The sequence below is a fragment of the Triticum urartu genome, chromosome 7, assembly GCF_003073215.2.
Source record: "Triticum urartu cultivar G1812 chromosome 7, Tu2.1, whole genome shotgun sequence".
Classification (NCBI taxonomy): domain Eukaryota; kingdom Viridiplantae; phylum Streptophyta; class Magnoliopsida; order Poales; family Poaceae; genus Triticum; species Triticum urartu.
Genome location: NC_053028.1, coordinates 202,130,101 through 202,148,875, shown reverse-complemented (window position 1 = coordinate 202,148,875; position 18,775 = coordinate 202,130,101).

Genomic DNA, 18,775 nt, shown 5'->3' with positions numbered 1-18,775 from the left:
TGGTCCTGAATACAAACCTAGTCCGAAATAAAAGGGTGCATCATCGCCAGACACCCGGGTCAAACACCAAAAAGCAAAAACCCTCTATAGGGCATGGAACCGTACTGGAAGGATGGCTTAATGGACCCTGTAAAATTCACAGTACAAAGGACGCCACACCAACTCACAGCCTTAGAGCATGTTGGATACTCCGGCAGGTGGCCAAAATTGGCGAAGATCTCCTAATTCCGGAGGCCACAGAAAGCCACCCCAGAGACACCAATACGGTATTAACAGTCTTTGAGACTTTTGCATCAAATAATATGCGAAAAAGGACACTCCGCAGCCTTGCCGAAGTCTACCAAGTAGCAGCAATAAACCCATGGAGTGACACGGCTATTACCTTTAACGCCAGTGATGAACCTAAATTCCGAACAGCCCGAGCACCAGCCGCATTGGTCCTCAGTCCAATAGTGGACGGCTTTCATCTTACCAAGGTACTCATGGACGGCGGCAGCGGATTGAACCTCATTTATGAGGAAACCCTTCAAAAAATGGAAATAGACTGGAACCGCATTGAGCGAAGCAGCACAACCTTTAGAGGAATAATCCCCAGTCGGGAAGCGTGCTGTACATGAAACATCACACTAGATGTGGTGTTCGGCACGCCGGATAATTACAGGTCCGAAGAGGTCACGTTCCATGTGGCTCCGTTCAGCAGCGGTTATCACGCTCTGCTAGGGCGGGAAGCGTTTACAATCTTCCAAGCAATACCCCATTACGGGTACATGAAGCTCAAGATGCCCGGGCCTAACGGGATCATCACTCTCGCTAGTGATCCGGACATAGCACTCCACGCCGAAAACAAGACAGCCGCACTGGCCCTCGAGGCACTATCCGAAGCCCTAGCGGCTGAGGAATTGACTGCGCTGCGCTCCACGGTGAATAGGGACGATGTGGTACTCGACAAAAGCTCCAAGTCCACCTCCTTTAAACCGGCGGACGAAATAGTCAAATTCCAGGTCCATCCAACGGACCCCAATAAAACAGCTTCCATCGGGGCACAGTTAAACCCTGATGTAGATGCCGCACTGTGAGAGTTCCTACGAGAGAACTGGGACATTTTCGCCTGGCACCCTTCAGACATGCCAGGAATCCCACGCAGGCTGGCCGAGCATAGCTTAAATATCCTAAAAGGATTCAAACCTGTCAAACAAGCTCTTCGGCGTTTTTCTGAACCTAAGAGACAGGCCATGGGAGAGGAGCTAGCAAAGCTATTGGAGGCCGGATTCATCAGAGATATAAAACATCTGGACTGGCTAGCAAACCTGGTGATGGTACCAAAGAAGGACAAATCCTGGCGCCTGTGCGTTGATTTTAAAGACCATAACAAGGCTTGCCCAAAGGATCCCTTCCCCCTCCCCCGCATCAATCAAATTATCGACGCTACCGCAGGACACGATTCGTTGTGTTTCCTCGACGCATATTCCGGCTACCATCAAATCAAGATGGCAGAATCAGACCAAGCCGCAACGGCATTTATCACACCATACGGCCCATTCTGCTTCAACACAATGCCCTTCGGGCTCAAAAACGTCGGCGCAACATATCAGCGCATGATTCAGACATGTCTGGCAAACCAGATCGGCAAAATAGTGGAGGAATATGTAGATGATGTGGTCGTCAAAACAAGACATGTCGAATCTCTAGTAGACGACTTGAGGCTCACATTTGGTAACCTCCGAACATACGACATCAAGCTCAACCCGGAAAAATGCGTTTTCGGCGTTCCAACCGGAAAGCTCTTGGGCTTTATTATATCCAGTAGAGGAATTGAAGCAAATCCAGCCAAGATCCGAGCTCTGTCACAATTGGATATCCCAAAGGACCTCAAACAAATACAAAAGTTAACCGGATGCGTGGCAGCTCTAAGCCGCTTTATCTCCCGCTTGGGAGAAAAGGCCCTACCCCTTTACCGCCTCCTTCGGCGCACCGAACACTTCGAATGGACGGATGCAGCCACGGCCAGACTCGACGAAATAAAAGCCATATTGGCAACAAACCCAGTCCTGGCCGCGCCAAACATTGGTGAACCAATGCTATTGTACATTGCAGCAACACATCAGGTTGTAAGCGCAGTGCTCGTCGTCGAACGAGAAACGGACGGACACAAATTCCCCCTTCAAAAGCCGGTCTATTATGTGTCCACTGTCCTCACTCCGTGCAAATCACGGTACCCGCATTATCAAAAGATTGCATACGCGGTATTCATGGCATCCCGGAAGCTACGACACTACTTTCAAGAGTGTTCAATAACAGTAGCCTCGGAAGTACCACTTAACGATATTATAAACAACTATGATGCAACGGGCCGGATTGCAAAATGGGCCATTGAGCTCCTCCCGTTCAACATAACTTATAAGCCACGGCGAGCCATCAAGTCACAAGTTTTGGCCGACTTCGTCGCAGAATGGACGGAAGCCGAACTCCCTAAAGAGTACGGCACATATTCAAATTGGATCATGCATTTCGACAGCTCCAAGATGTTGGCCGGACTAGGGGCTGGCGTCGTTTTGACGTCCCCCACAGGAGACACAGTTCAATACGTACTCCAGATTATGTACACAGACTCCAACAATGCAGCCGAATATGAGGCCCTTTTACATGGTCTCCGGATGGCAGTATCCATGGGCATTCAACGCCTAGAGGTGCGCGGGGACTCGAACCTCGCAATATCCCAAATAAATGGAGACTTCGATGCCAAGGATCCAAAAATGGCAGCTTACCGCAACGCCGTCCTAAAAATGTCAGCTCGGTTCGAAGGGCTTGAATTTCACCATATAGCCCGGGAAAATAATCAGGCGGCAGATGTCCTGGCACGCATCGGCGCAAAACGCGATGTAGTCCCCCCAACATCTTCTTGGAAAGGCTGTTCAAGCCATCTGTAGTATGGGAAGGGGAGCCGAACAATAACAGCCCGGACCCAACCACACTGCCCGACACCGAACATTTTGACACAATCGGAGGCTCTGCCAATGAAATAACACCTTCAGCCCACGTAATAATGGCCGTCATCGCCCCGTGGACAGAACCATTCCTTGCCTACCTTACTAGGCCGGAACTCCCCAAGGACCAAAATGAGGCACGCTGCATAGTGCGGCGATCCAAAGCCTACAAAGTCCACGAGGGAGAGCTTTATAAGAAAAGCACTACCGGAGTCCTTCAAAGGTGCATCTCCGAAGAGGAAGGGCGGAACCTCCTGGCTGAAATTCATGCCGGACTCGGCGGTCATCGCGCTGCAGCTCGGTCCCTTGTAAGCAAGGCCTTCCGTACAGGCTTTTATTGGCCGACGGCCCAGGCAGACGCCCAGGACTTAGTCCAATGATGCGTCGGTTGCCAGCTCTTTGCAAACCAAAGCCATATGCCACCCACCGCCCTCCAAACTATCCCCATCACTTGGCCCTTCGCGGTCTGGGGGCTTGACATGGTTGGACCCCTTAAAGGCGGAACCCACAAGCAAAAATACTTACTGGTCATGGTGGATAAGTTCACCAAATGGATAGAAGCCAAGCCTGTTAAGACGGCCGAATCCGGACCGGTGATAGACTTTATATCCGGGGTTGTACACCATTACGGCGTCCCCCACAACATCATCACTGATAACGGCACAAACTTTACGGCCGACGAGGTAAAACTCTGGTGCAAAAACATGGGCATCAAGCTCGATTATGCTTCCGTCTATCACCCACAAACTAACGCCCAGGTCGAACGTGCAAATGGTCTTATCATGAGCGGCATCAAACCCAGATTAGTGCGGTCCCTCAAGGAATCTAACACGCACTGGGTAGAGGAGCTCGACTCCGTACTCTAGGGGCTGCGGACCACGCCGAATCGCACCACCGGATACACACCATTCTTTATGGTGTACGGCGCAGAGGCAGTTTTGCCTTGCGACATAATTCATGACTCACCTTGAGTGCGCATGTACGAAGAAAGAGAATCCGAGCTCAATCAGCAGGACAGTTTGGACGCATTGGAGGAGGAGCGTGACGTGGCAAAAGCCCGTTCTGCATTCTATCAACAGCAGGCTCGAAGATACCAAAGCAGAGAAGTACGGGCCAAAAATTACAACGTTGGCGAATTAGTTCTACGCCTGCCGGACAAGAAAAAGGACAAACTCAAGCCCAAGTGGGAAGGTCCCTTCATAATTGACCAAGTCCTGACTGGTGGAGCGTACCGCCTGCAAGATGCATCGGATAACCGACTCGAGCCGAACCCATGGAACGCAGCCCGTCTCGGAAGATCCTATGCCTAGCGCTGGACTCTGTGTTCGTCTCCTTCCTCTGTCCATTTTTATATACTGTCTGTCTTACATTTCTCTCCTTCTCCCCTTCCTTTCTCTTATAGCCTTTAAAGGCTCATCAAATGATGTGCTATTCGCACTCATTTAACCTGGGGGCTTCTTTTAATAGAAGCTTATTTATACGGGCTTCATGCCCAACACATGTGTTACACTTCCGCATGTACCTTTTATTTCACCATTATATGCATCGATATGACTGAAGTTTTGGCCAAGCTGGGTTGCCTGGCTCCTGTGCTTACCCCTATGTTCCCGATTATTCGGCTAGGCGGTAAAGGGAGCACCTCTGCGATTGTTACTGCCGGATCAGCCGGATGTGTACCTCAGACTGGGTGAAGCCGAAAGCTAGCGTTCTTAAGGGAATATTCGGTCAGTGACCTAAAAGATGATCTTTTCACTTATTTATTTATGCGCCCCCAGATGCTTTTTCCCGCGTATTTTTCACAGAATGGGCATGCACTTTAGGGCATGCCTCCCAGGGAAAGGAACCCCTAACGGAACTATTCTCCCTGGAAGATGTTTCTTACTAACCATGTAATATAACATAACTAGTCGGGCACTTGTCTGTTCACGCACTAATGACCCCTATGCCTGGTCTCCATGCATTCCCCGATTCTTATATAACCGCATGGGAATTCGGACACACTCCGGACCGTCAGGTCCCGAGGCTGAAGCGAAAAGGTCGACCATGACAAACGATCTACAATCCGGCTAGAAGGCATTATAAATGTCAATTAAATTACATAGTCATTCTGACTGATTGTATTCCTCTTCAATACCATCTAACAGGCTGTCTAATTTACAGTCCTGCTGGGAATACTTTGCGGCCAATTCTACTTGGTCGTATACTAAGCTTACAGGGATCTCCTTCCCATCGGGCCCCACAGGACCGACCTCGGCCATGTCGTTGGGGTCAGCCTTTGTGTACCGCGTCTTCACCATGGCCCAGGCCTCCCTAGCGCCTTGACGGTAGGCCGATATCTTCCACAATCAGAAGCGCCGCCGTGCTCCCTTTAGCTTCTCCGCAAGCTCTCCAAGACCTTCGGGCATGGAGATGGATGGCCACAAGGCCTGGGCGACGCCTTGCATCGCCTACCGAACTCGCTCGAGCAGTTGCGAGAGCTCGGGAAGAAGGTCACCCGTAGAACTGGGCATCTCCTCTGCAGGACGACCTGTTAACACACCTACAGACATTACTCTGTTAGTCGACTTCCCTGCCGAACTTTTTTTCAAAGGTTCGTTCAAGCACTTACTAAATATGTCACGCCGAAGCCGCTGATTCTCCTTAAGGGAGTCTGACAGCTGGGCACGAACATCTTTCAGGTCGACGACCAACTTGGTGTTGGCATCTTGGAGATCGTTCTTCTCCCGCCTCACCTTTGTCAGCACCTTCTCACCAGCCTTCAGCTGGCGTAGGAGTCGTTGCCTTTCCGGATTCAATCCGGCGCCATCTGCAATTTCATTTGTCAGATTCGCACCCATGCCGTGCTTCGCAAAATACTTATCTTTTGAAGTGTATATTACCAGAGGGGGTCTCCTTGGGCTCCCCTGCCGCGGCTAGTGCGGCCTCAAGTTGGGCTTTGCACTCTTCCAACTCCTGGGATAGTAGGGAATTCTTTTTTGTAAGAACCTGCATAACAAATGATCCTTAAATCAGTTATTCTAACTGTTTCAAGTCTCGAGGGCTACTGGTATATATATAATTACCAAAATTTTCTTACCCGTATGCCTTTTACATATTGCTCCGTGGCTCTGGCTAGACAATTTTAAGCGGCACGGAGGTACGCATCTCCCGAATTGAAGGCATCTAATGCCTCTTGGGAGAAACAAGCGTCGCGAAGAATTGTCCGGCGACGCCTGTGGTTCATGGCACTCTCCACCTCAGAGTTGGTGGCAGACAACCTGTCCACATCCTCCGTCAGAGGAGCGTCCGGTGCGCGCCTTGTGTTCGCCTCTGCCTCCGGACCAGGCTTTGGAGCCTGGCTGGTGGAGGCGCGATTGGAAGCCTCTCCAGATATAGTCCGGCGAGGTCTCTTTGTCCTGAAGAGAGCACGAGTGTTAATATGCCTTGAAGGTATAACACCTGGGATAAGGGGGGCGCCATACCTTTGCGCTGACACCTCGGTCTGGACTGCACCTCTTTTCTGCCCACGGGGCCCTGCGGCCCCTCGTTGGCTTGTCGCCGCAGGTTCGGCCTCCCATCTCAAAAACCTCCCCTGCAAAGCTCGGTTGTAATCAGGAAATTGAAAACACGAGAGGGCGGACCCCTATTCGGGGTACTGGGACTTCGATCTCAGTTACCTGGGAGGCCGGGATTAGCCCTGGGTAATCGGCCGTAATGGCCACCAAGGCGTTGTCCTTGCTCAATTGATGGAACACTCCATCAATCAGCTCCATAGATAAGTCCGGATCCTCTTGAGAGGTCGGGTCGAGGGACCGTCCTGGGTCCTCGGGTTGTGGAGGAGGGCTGTTTATTTCTTTAACAGCCTGGCACAGTTCCTGCGTTGAAGTCGTTAGACTGAATATTTGACAATGGGAATATAAAATGGATGGGCAAGTAAATGTGACCACTTACCCAGCTTGGGGGATTGTACATAGAAAATCCACCCTTTGGGTCGACGCGGAGAAATTCCTCCTCTTCTCCCTTGTACAAAGCGGACAAGGTCTTTGTTAGAGCCGCAGCCGAATCCGGCCCCTTACGGCCGTAGCGGGTGGCGTCGTCCTCCCCGTTGAAGTCCCACATGGGGTGGCCTCTATACTGTAGCGGCTGCAACCCTCGCATGATGCATGCGGCCATGACCCCGACCATGGTCAGTCCGGAATGAGCTAACAATCTTATCCGGCCCATCAGGTAAAGAACGTCCTTGTCACTTTCCCTCTGAGGGCTCCGTGGATGCCAACTTAGGTGCTTCTTTAGTGGAGCACTGTCGAACTCAAGGAGGCCGATCCGGACAGGATCCGGCAGCGGGACGTCCTCTATGTAAAACCATTCCGAAGGCCAGTCCTCGGACGCCTTCTTTGGGGTTCCGGAAAGATATCCGGTCCCGGCGATGCGCCACACTTCGGCTCCACCCACTTGATATATTGACCCCTTCTGTGAACGGGGCACAAGGCAGAATAGCTCTTTCCACAGCCCGAAATGAGCCTCAACACCCAAAAACAGCTCGCAGGGGGCTATGAAGCCCGCGATATGCAATACGGAGGCAGGCGTAAGATTGTGTAGCTGGAGGCCATAGAACTCCAGGAGCCCCGGGAGAAACGGATGGATTGGAAATCCGAGCCCTCTTATTAAATAAGGGATAAGGCATACCCGCTCTCCTATGGAGGGATTAGGGGCACTCTCCGCTTGCTCTCCGCCATTATAGATGGTAAGACCGGCTCGAACCGGGACCATATAGGCCGGGGGGAGAAATCCCTTGGTCTGGAGCGTCACTAGCTCGCTATGCGGGATGGAGCATATCTCCCAATATCCAGGCTGAGGGCTGGAAGGGCGAAAGGAGGAGTTGCGACGGCTGGCCATGGTGGAATGGACCTTTGTCGGATGCGCTCTGATGAACACTCGCGAAGGGGAGAAGGTGTGGTTTGGATCTAAATCCTCGTCCCCTTAAATGGGCGGCTCATTTACGTGGCTAGGGGTATGGGTGTAAAAACACTCAGACTTTTCATATCCGTTTGACACATGGGAGGCGGCCATTATTGGGCGTAGAAGCCAAGGAGCGCAACATTTACAAGAAACCGGACTTTATTCAACAGGTACACGAAATTGGGAGGAGAACCCGCCTTGCAATGCCGAAGACAATCTGCGCGCCGGACTCATCGTCATTGAAGCCTGGTTCGGGGGCTACTGAGGGAGTCCTGGATTAGGGGGTGTTCGGATAGCCGGACTATACCTTCAGCCGGACTCCTGGACTATGAAGATACAAGATTGAAGACTTCGTCCCATGTCCGGAAGGGACTTTCCTTGGCATGGAAGGCAAGCTTGGCGATACGGATATGTAGATCTCCTACCATTGTAACCGACTCTATGTAACCCTAACCCTCTCCGGTGTCTATATAAACTGGAGGGTTTCAGTCCGTAGGACAACACACAGAACAATCATACCATAGACTAGCTTCTAGGGTTTAGCCTCTCCGATCTCGTGGTAGATCTACTCTTGTACTACCCATATCATCAATATTAATCAAGCAGGACGTAGGGTTTTACCTCCATCAAGAGGGCCCGAACCTGGGTAAAACTTCGTGTCCCTTGCCTCCTGTTACCATCCGGCCTAGACGCACAGTTCGGGACCCCCTACCCGAGATCCGCCGGTTTTGACACCGACACCTGTTGTAGGCATGCCTGTTATTTCTGTTAAAATAGGAGATCATTGCTATCATGGCTTATGTGATATGGGTGCTAGTGCAAGTGCAATACCTCATTCCTTATACAAAGAAATTATGCATGATATTGCACCTGCTGAGATAGAAGAAATTGATGTCACAATTAAGCTTGCCAATAGAGATACTATTTCACCAGTTGGGATTGTTAGAGATGTTGAAGTCTTGTGTGGGAAAGTTAAATACCCTGCTAATTTTCTTGTTCTTGGTTCCCCACAAGACGACTTTTGTCCCATTATATTTGGTAGACCCTTCTTGAATACTGTTAATGCTAAGATAGACTGCAATAAGGATTTTGTCTCTGTTGGTTTAGGGGATATGTCTCATGAGTTTAATTTTGCTAAGTTTCGTAGACAACCCCATGATAAAGAATTGCCTAGTAAAGGTGAAATTATTGGTCTTGCTTCTATTGCCGTGCCTCCTAGTGATCCTTTAGAACAATATTTGCTAGACCATGAAAATGATATGTTTATGAATGAAAGAAGGGAAATAGATGAAGTATTCTTTAAACAGGGACCTATTTTGAAGCACAAGCTGCCTATTGAAATCCTAGGGGTTCCTCCTCCACCTAAGGGTGATCCTGTGTTTGAGCTTAAACCTTTACCAGATACTCTTAAATATGCTTATCTTGATGAGAAAGAGATATATCCTGTTATTATTAGTGCTAACCTTTCAGGGCAGGAAGAAAAGAAATTATTGAAAACTCTGAAGAAGCACCGTGCTGCTATTGGATATACTCTTGATGATCTTAAGGGCATTAGTCCCACTCTATGCCAGCAAAAAATAAAATTGGAGAAAGACGCTAAACCAGTTGTTGATCACCAACGATGGTTAAATCCTAAGATGAAAGAAGTGGTAAGAAAAGAAATACTGAAGCTTCTAGAGGCAGGTATAATTTATCCCGTTGCTGATAGTCAGTGGGTAAGTCCTGTTCATTGTGTCCCTAAGAAGAGAGGTATTACTGTTGTTCCTAATGATAAAGATGAATTGATCCCACAAAGAATTGTTACAGGTTATAGAATGGTAATTGATTTCTGAAAATTAAATAAAGCTACTAAAAAGGATCATTACCCATTACCTTTTATTGATCAATGCTAGAAAGATTATCCAAACATACACATTTTTGCTTCCTAGATGGTTATTCTGGTTTCTCTCAAATACCTGTGTCAAAAGAGGATCAAGAAAAGACAATTTTTACTTGCCCTTTCGGTACCTTTGCTTATAGACATATGCCTTTTGGTTTATGTAATGCACCTGCTATTTTTCAAAGATGTATGACTGCTATATTCTCTGACTTTTGTGAAAAGATTGTTGAGGTATTCATGGATGATTTCTCCATTTATGGACTTCCTTTGATGATTGCTTAAGCAACCTTGGTCAAGTTTTGCAGAGATGTAAAGAAACTAATCTTGTCTTGAATTGGGAGAAATGCCACTTTATGGTTAATGAAGGTATTGTCTTGGGGCATAAAATTTCTGAAAGAGGTATTGAAGTTGATAAAGCTAAAGTTGATGCTATTTAAAAGATGTCGTTTCCTAAGGACATTAAAGGTATAAGAAGTTTCCTTGGTCATGCCGGTTTTTATAGGTGGTTCATTAAGGACTTTTCTAAAATTTCTCGGCCTCTGACTAATCTCTTACAAAAAGATGTCCCTTTTGTCTTTGATGATGATTGTGTAGAAGCATTTGAAATACTTAAGAAAGGTTTGATTTCCGCACCTATTGTTCAGCCTCCTGATTGGAATTTACCATTTGAGATTATGTGTGATGCTAGTGATTATGCTGTAGGGGCTGTTCTAGGACAAAGAGTTGATAAGAAATTAAATGTTATTCAATATGCTAGTAAAACTCTAGAAAGTGCCCAAAGAAATTATGCTACTACTAAAAAAGAATTTTTAGTAGTTGTGTTTGCTTGTGATAAGTTCAGACCTTATATCATTGATTCAAAAGTAACTGTTCACACTAATCATGCTGCTATTAAATATCTTATGGAAAATAAAGATGCTAAACCAAGACTTATTAGATGGGTTCTCTTGCTACAAGAATTTGATTTGCATATTATTGATAGAAAGGAAGCTGAGAACCCCGTTGTAGACAACTTGTCTAGGTTAGAGAATGTTCTTGATGACCCACTACCTATTGATGATAGCTTTCCTGATGAACAATTAGCTGTCATAAATGCTTCTCGTACTGCTCCATGGTATGCTGATTATGCTAATTACATTGTTGCTAAATATATACCACCTAGTTTCACATACCAGCAAAAGAAAAAGTTCTTCTATGATTTAAGACATTACTTCTGGGATGACCCACATCTTTATAAAGAAGGAGTAGATGGTGTTATTAGACGTTGTGTACCTGAGCATGAATAGGAACAGATCCTATGCAAGTGCCACTCCGAGGCTTATGGAGGACACCATGCTGGAGATAGAACTGCACATAAGGTATTGCAATCCGGTTTTTATTGGCCTACTCTCTTCAAGGATGCCCGTAAGTTTGTTTTGTCTTGTGATGAATGTCGAAGAATTGGTAATATTAGTAGACGTCAAGAAATTCCTATGAATTATTCACTTGTTATTGAACCATTTGACGTTTGGGGCTTTGATTATATGGGACCGTTTCCTTCCTCTAATGGGTATACACATATTTTAGTTGTTGTTAATTAAGTTACTAAGTGGGTAGAAGCTATTCCAACTAGTAGTGTTGATCATAACACCTCTATTAAGATGCTTAAAGAAGTTAATTTTCCGAGGTTTGGAGTCCCTAGATACTTAATGACTGATGGTGGTTCACATTTTATTCATGGTGCCTTTCGTAAAATGCTTGCTAAGTATGATGTTAATCATAGAATTGCATCTCCTTATCATCCACAGTCCAGTGGTCAAGTAGAATTGAGTAATAGAGAGCTTAAATTAATATTGCAAAAGCCTGTTAATATATATAGAAAGAATTGGTCCAAGAAACTTGATGATGCATTATGGGCCTATAGAACTGCATACAAAAATCCTATGGGTATGTCTCCGTATAAAATTGTTTATGGTAAAGCATGTCACTTACCTCTTGAACTAGAACATATGGCATATTGGGCCATTAAAGAGCTCAATTATGATTTCAAACTTGCCGGTGAGAAGAGGCTTTTTGACATTAGCTCGCGTGATGAATGGACAACTCAGGCCTATGAGAATGCCAAACTGTTTAAAGAAAAAGTTTGCATCAAAAGCACATGAGGGCTTTATGCTTGGATATGGAAAGGATTCACACTCCTACAGAGTCTTCAATCTCTTCCATTACAAAGTGGTCGAAACAGTGGATGTGCGATTTGATGAAACAAATGGTTCACAAAGAGAGCAACTGCCAAATGTGCTAGATGAAGTCCCAGCTAGTGAATCAATCAAGCTAATGGGAACTGGAGAGATTATGCCTTCTGAAGCTCATCCTGAAGAAGAACTCATCATCTCAGCACCTGATCAACATGAAGACAATGCTCAGCATGAAGACATTCCTCCAAACAACAACGCAGATCAGCAAGAGCAAAGTCTTCGCCCTATACATCCTCGTGTTGCAAATGAAGTGCAGATTGACAGAATACTTGACAGCATCAATGCACCTGGTCCACTCACTCGTTCAAGGGCAACTCAGCTAGCAAACTTCTATGGGCATTTAGCATCCGTCTCAGTATCAGAACCCAAGAAAGTTGAAGAAGCCTTCATGGAACCTGAATGGATTCAAGCTATGCAAGAAGAGCTTCAACAGTTTGAGCTGAATAATGTATGGGAACTGGTTAAGCGTCCTGATCCACGGAAGCACAACATAATAGGCACCAAATGGATATACCGCAACAAGCAAGATGAGCATGGTCAAGTTGTCAGAAACAAAGCTCGTCTCGTTGCTCAAGGATATACTCAAGTAGAGGGCATTGACTTCGATGAAACTTTTGCTCCTGTGGCTAGGCTTGAAGCCATACGCATACTGCTGGCCTATGCAAATCATCATAACATACTTCTATATCAAATGGATGTGAAAAGTGCCTTTCTCAATGGCAAGATTGAAGAAGAAGTGTATGTTGCACAACCACCTGGTTTTGAAAATCCAAAACATCCTGATATGGTATACAAGCTCAACAAGGCACTGTATGGCCTCAAACAAGCCCCTAGGGCCTGGTATGATACACTCAAGTACTTTCTGAAGAGCAAAGGCTTCATACCTGGTTCCCTGGATCCCACTCTTTTCACGAAGACATACGGTGGTGAACTGTTTGTGTGCCAAATATATGTGGATGACATTATCTTCGGCTGCACCAATCGGAAGTACAGTGAAGAGTTTGGATATATGATGCAAGAGCAATATCAGATGTCCATGATGGGGGAGCTGAAGTTCTTTCTTGGTCTTCAAATCCGACAACAGCACAATGGCATCTTCATATCTCAAGAGAAGTATCTCAAAGATTGCCTGAAGAAGTTCGGTATGCAAGACTGCAAAGGCTTCACAACACCAATGCCAGCCAATCATCATCTAGGTCCTGACGACAATGGTAAAGAGTTCGATCAAAAGGTATACCGCTCCATGATTGGGTCTTTGCTTTATTTATGTGCATCTAGGCCAGATATCATGCTTAGTGTTTGCATGTGTGCTCGATTTCAAGCGGCACCAAAGGAGTCGCATCACTTAGCTGTGAAGAGAATTCTTCGATATTTGGCTCACACCCCAACTCTAGGATTATGGTATCCAAAGGGCTCAGAGTTTGATTTGGTTGGATTTTCGGATGCTGATTATGCTGGTGACAAAGTTGATCGCAAGTCTACATCAGGCACATGTCACTTTCTAGGATGATCACTTGTATGTTGATCTTCAAAGAAGCAGAACTGTGTATCTCTCTCCACTGCTGAATCTGAATACATTGCTGCTGGATCTTGTTGCGCTCAGCTTCTGTGGATGAAGCAAACACTCAAGGATTATGGCATTCATCTGAAGCAAGTGCCACTTTACTGCGACAACGAAAGCGCCATCAAGATTGCCAACAACCCAGTTCAGCACTCGAAGACAAAGCACATTGAAATTCGCCATCACTTTCTCAGAGATCATGTTGTGAAGGAAGACATTGATATCATACACGTCAACACTGAAGAGCAATTGGCAGATATCTTCACCAAGCCCTTGGATGAGAAGAGGTTTTGCAAGTTACGGTGTGAGCTAAATATCTTGGAATCCTCAAATGTCCTGTGATCAGGCACACATCCTAACACTTATGCATATTGATGACTTAGATGTGCAACGCACAAAGTAAAGTATATCTTCAATCAATGAAGACATACATTCTAAGTGTGAATACATTAATGTGGAATTTGACTTCGGAGCACCACAATAATTATGCGCCGTGTCTGGGTCTAATACTTCCTATACGGTGGGTAACGCCACCACCAAACGTTCCATTTTGAAGTGTTTAACTCATGGCGTTACCTTGCAATATCTTCACATTGGTTTGGCTTCGAACTTAACATGTCTTCATGATTATCTTCACTACGATGATTATATATATATATATGCTCTAAGTGTTCTGTCCTCTACAGCATTCACTTATAGCTATGTCTTCTTGGTTGAATCTTTTGAACTAAGTGAATGTGATCGGACCCTAACCTCTCTATGCTTTCTATCTCAAACTCTATCTCTCCAAGTCGTATGCATTCTGTTGAAACTGTCGAATGTCTTCACTGTGTCCTTGTCAGCTGAAGACATAGAGACAACCATAAAAGTCTGTTTTTAATGCTCATTCCTCCACATAAGATCCGGAGAAGCAGGAACAACCGCCCGACAATTTAGGCGTGTGTGGGACGTGGAACAAACCCCAAACTTCCGCTAACTGGCCACGCGTGCCTCAAATGCGAACCGCCAGGGGCACCTGCGTAATAGCACAGTGCCACCTCTGAATCTATAAATTCACACTTACCGCAGTCATTATCTCCTTCTTCCATCCTCGCACGAACCCTAGCGCCACCGCTAGCACTCGACGACGCCGGAGACGAAGCGCTTCGCTGCCGCAACCTCTCCAACGCCGTCCTCACGCCGATCGCGGACATCGTCCTCTCCGCCGTCGCCGTAGGTGTTTTCCGTTGCCAAGTTAGGGCACGGAGGACTGAACTGCTCGGCATCAACTTCCTTCCGTCTAGCAGTTCCAGTGTGGTAAATAAAACTTCTTTTTACAGCCTCTTTTGATCTCTTGGTTCTGTCACTTTCAACCATAAGAAGTTTCTCTTCACACCAGTTAGATCTCTCGCTACATCTCATAACATGCCTAGTATATTCACTTGTGCTTCATAAAGTAGTTAGATTCCTCACTTGTACTGCTCTATGGGTTCGTACAAATCTGGAACCAACTTCTTATCTATAAGTGAATGTCTTCACACAATGAGGTCAATGTCTTCTAAACTGATTAATCTTCAAAACCTTCTGAGAATGCATATGACCTCTTCCCCTTCCCTCGCACCTTAATGCTGTCACAGGTACATGTCCATGGGAGAATCCTTCGGTTCTCATAGTCTGCATTCATTTGCAGAATTCCTACAGCATCACATAAACTCTCCTGAAGCCAGTTCCTGTTTGTCAAGAAAAGGAAAGCCTTTGAAGCCTTTGAAAGTTTTGAAGCCTTTCAAGTTAAAGTTTATGGCTTCAGTTGCAGCAGCAAGAAAGGGGGGCAGACAGAGACGTGAGGGAACTTCCAAGGATCTGCCTGAAGACTTGGCAGAAATGTACAAAACAGATCCAGAAGAGAGCTATGGGCAGCGCAAAACCCGAATCCAATGGATTCGACGCTATTGGGCAGAACAGTGGTTCAAATACCGCTTCGTCACCCAGGAGTATGCTGAAAAGAATGCAATCAAGAGTCCATGGGGGGATATCTTATACAAGAACCTTGTACCCAGAACCAGAGATGAAGCCATTGCTCAAGGCTTCTACCCATGCATGGTCCGAGGACCACAGCCTGATGATGCACATCCGTCATCACTTCTCTGGTGTCGTGACGACAATCTCTTCAAACGCAACTTTCAGTTTGCTCAATAGTCAGCGAAGCTAAACAAGAAGAAATTTGGGCTTGACTTCAATCCTGGTCCCTCCTCACCAAGGGCAGATGGCACACGCGACGCGGAACCCAATAAAATCGGTCCGTTTGCCAATCTTGAGGGCCTGATCACCCACATCTTGGTCCAAGGGACTGCTGTGAATGACCCTCCAGCTGATTCTGAGTCTGATGAAGCTCCTGTTGTGCCGAAGCCAAAGCAGACAAAGAAACCAAAAGCTTCGAAGCAGGCCCCTGCCTCAAAAATCTCAAGGGCGAAGCCATTGAAAACTGCACCTCCTGAAGTCAGTGTGCAGTCTGAAGATGTATCCCGCATCTCCAAGCCCCTGAAGGATAAGGAGCCCCAGCAACACACAGGCAAAGAGCTCACTACTGCTGCCATTCTGCGCAGTGAAGCCATTGATCTATCAAGCGATGAAGATCTGGGCGATGACGCACTAGAACAGCTCATCAAAAGCAAGGAGGAAACGGAAATCTTCAACAATCTGCCTCTCTTTGATGTCGCCATCATCCACAGCTTCATCGATGAATGGTTTGACACACCAGATATAAGCTTCAATGATCTGCAGCTGCCTGTTGGACTCAGCGTCGCCTTCCAAGGCGCAATTGCTTCAGAACTGGCCATTGCTCAGCGCATTGTTGAGCTGAAGCAGAAAATTGATCACGAAAAAGCTCAGTTCAAGAAGCACATGGCCAGTCTCAGCGTGCAGGAAGTGAGAAGCTTCAAAATCATGCTGCATGATCTCAAAGAAAACTTTCTGAAGAAGCATGCTGAAGCTCAAGGCTCGCGTGAAAGGATGAAGTCATTGGCTGACAAATGTGTTCAAGCCTACAACGAGGCTGAAAAGCGCAAGGCACTTGGGCGTCCAGGCATCGACCCCAAGATGGCCGCAAAGAAGAAGAAGCAGCCTGCTGTGAGTGAACCAGAGGCATCAAGACAAGCAGCCACTCCCATTGTCTTCCCAACCGCCACGACTGGCTCGAAGCCAAAGAGCCGGTCAACAGCTTCAGAGCTAAAGAAGACAAGAGCTGCAGAAGCTGAAGCCAGAAAAAGGAAGAGCTCTGAAGCCTCTCCTTCTGCCCCCAGTAAAAAGAAGCGCAAGACTAAGAAATCTAGGGCTGCTCCCACAGAGCCCTTGATGGTTGAACCCCTTTTTGTCATTCACCCCAATGCAGAAAGAACACTAACAGTTCATGAGCCTGCTCCCACAGAGGCACCTGACGCTGAAGATATTCCAGCAGCCGACCCACTAGCTGCTGAAGACATTGGTCATCAGGACAATGTGCAAGGTGATGCAGCCCTTCCTCAGCTTGAAACAAGCGAACCCATCAGCATTGGTCGCCCTCTGACGCCAATGGCACAAGATGAGTCATGGGCGGATCGCCCTCAGGAGGAAGAAGACATTCAGGCCCAGCCCACTCCGACACCACAAGCGTCGTCTGCGTTCCGTAGGCTTCGCAAAGGACCATGGCCTCAAGTCCAGTCTGCAGAAATTCCGGCTGCATCAGCCGAAGACAATGAAGAAGCACCTCCAGAACTCACTCCCTCGCTCCATCAAGATGCAGTTCCCCAAGAGAACGTGCCTGAAGATGTCCCTCAAACTACTAACACTGAAGCCAATGTGGAGCCCGCCCCACCAAATGCTTCAGCGGACAGCGAAGCCACTGAGCCAGACACTTCAGTTCCTGAGTCTACTGCAGGTCCACAATTTGACTATCACATAGAGCACAGGCCTCATGTCCAGAAGCCAATCCCAAGGCTTCCAAGGTTCCCAGGTCCTGCATCAGCACCTGGCTCCTTTGATGTAAACAGCTTCAAGGCAGACAACACATTTTTCGATAGCTCCAAGAACCCCTATTCAAGGGAAAGGATTGTATCAGACAGGTTCTGGAGCTATTCACAGTGCAGCTATTATTCTTGCATCTTATACAACCAAGGTCGCATCTTCCCACACAAGCGCCTTGAGGTTGAAGCTATTGCTGGTCTGCCATGTCTTGAGGAAGCTTTGGACTGCTTCAGGCAAGTGGGTCTGCTGCCGTTCGTGACTGATGAAGAGCACTGGAACGAAGAGCTTCTGCTTCAGTTTTATGCCACTCTCCACATCAAAGGCTACAACAGAGATCCTAAGACTTGGATCCTAGAGTGGATGACCGGAAATGTCCATCATGAAGCCAATGCATTCAATATCATTGAGCTCACTGGCCTGCCCACTCCAGGCGAATTCTTCGAGGAAGGGTGTCAACTTCATTCTGAAGCTATTGAGAGCATATTTCAGAGACCTGAACCCAATATGAGTCAGATGCTCTCAATGATGAAGCCATTGCCTCAAGATGCACCCTATCCAACTGAGTTCTTTGTTGAAGACCTAGAGTACCTGCCCAGGACCATATATCATATTATCCGGCGGACTCTCTGGCCCATTAAGGGACACTCTCCACATGCCAAGATTGAGGGTGCAATGAAGACTCTCATATTCTATATCATGCATGGCAAATGCTTCAATGCACAGGATCTTTTCATACGACAACTTGCTGCGTCAGGCTCGGACTTATTTGGTCTAAAAATCTATGCCCCTTGGGTGATGAGGCTGATCAAACTGCACTCTACAATTTCGTATCAGCCCTCAGCCCGAAACCATCGCATCTTCCTGCCAGATGTGGATATCTCTGCTGAAGCAATATACCCTGAGCCTGCCAAGCAACCAATAAGTCTTCAGAATGCCGAACACCAGAGCTTCACGCAGAATGTTGAAGGTGTTGAAGCCATGTCTAGGGTCTATCCGATGGCTGGCACTACACGTGCACCAGCATCAACTGAAGCCACGGATAGCACAAATGCTCCAAGACCCAAGAAGCATGCTCGTGTCCTCACTGACCGAGAGCTTCTTGTGGCCCTTCATCAAAAGCAAGATAGGCATCATGACTGGCTGAAACGTCAGATGAAGAGCCTCTTGGTGGATGTCAATCGTCTTCGAAACCTGGCCACCA